Genomic DNA, 1,386 nt, shown 5'->3' on the forward strand with positions numbered 1-1,386 from the left:
CCCAAAAAATGAGAATAATATATGAGAAGTACTAGATACCATCAAACATTCAAACATCTGGATAATTGGCATCCTAGAAGGCAAAGAGACTCATAAGGGCGTTGATAATCTATTCCATAAAATCCTGCAAGAAAACTTTCCAAACCTAGAGAGGCACTTGAAAATCTAGTCCCAAGTAATACAAAGGACCCCAAATAGAATCAACCCAAGAAGATCTTCTCCAAGACACATTAGAACCAGACTGACCAAAACCACAGACAAAGACAAGATACTAAGATTGGCAAGAGAGAAACAGTTACCTACAAAGGATATCCCATCAAGCTAACAGCAGACCTCTCATTGGAAACAATGCGAGTGAGGAAAGAATGGGAAAATATATTCAAAGTGTTAAGGGAAAAGCAATTTCAACCAAGAATACTGTACCCAGCAAAATTATCCTTCATATGGGAAGAAAAGACTAAAACATTCTCAGATAAACAAAATATGAAAGAGTTTACCAACACCAGACCAGATCTCCAAAAGTTCTAAAGGGAGTGCTATATCAGGAAAATTAAATACAGACACATAGAAATAAGAGTTCAAAAACTAAGAAAATGGCCAACTTGATTGTGGGGACAAGTCTGGAGTTGAATATTATATCTTAGAATTCAACTGGGAAGATCCAACCACAACAGAAGATACATTAATTAGATGAGACTGAACTGGTGAAATAGCATTCTGTGACTTTCGACTAAAATATTACTGCTTTTTTTTCTAGGCTTTCTTTTCCAGCTTTAAGAGTTTTGTCCTGTCTTGAGCTGTTGATAGGTTCATGTACCTATTATTTGAACAGAATAATAGCATGTTTACTGGCTTTAAGTTTTAATCAAAGTTCCTTACCATTTGAAAACTGCTTTTCTTGAAATTACCAGCTGAATTTGTTATCGGAAGTTGTTAAATTATTAAAGATATTGTGTGATCAATAAAATATTGGGAGAAAAGGAATGGAAGAGAGCTGTATACACCAGAGATTGTGTGAGAAGAGGGTGGGAAAGGGCAAAGGGTCAGACGTAGGGGTATAGTGTGTGTGTGTGTGTGTGTGTGTGAAACTAGAAATGGAAGATTATTGATAATAACATGCATAATTAAGCCACCATGCAGTATATTCTGGATGGGAAACCACATTTTGTATGTTGTGACGTTTCTTAGGGGATGAATGTAAGTTAATTATTTTGAAAAAAAGTTTCACGAGAAAAAAGAAAAACACAAAAACTGTTTTACTTAAAATTTTTTAATGCATTAAAAATACCTATTTGATGACTGCAGTAAGCTATATAGCCCTAGCTAGGCGCTACTTTATAGTATGTTCACTCTACTCACTGAGGTTTATGCCTAAACTCAGACTTG

This window comes from Tupaia chinensis, unplaced genomic scaffold (genome assembly GCF_000334495.1).
Source record: "Tupaia chinensis unplaced genomic scaffold, TupChi_1.0 Scaffold000522_1, whole genome shotgun sequence".
In the NCBI taxonomy this organism is placed as follows: domain Eukaryota; kingdom Metazoa; phylum Chordata; class Mammalia; order Scandentia; family Tupaiidae; genus Tupaia; species Tupaia belangeri.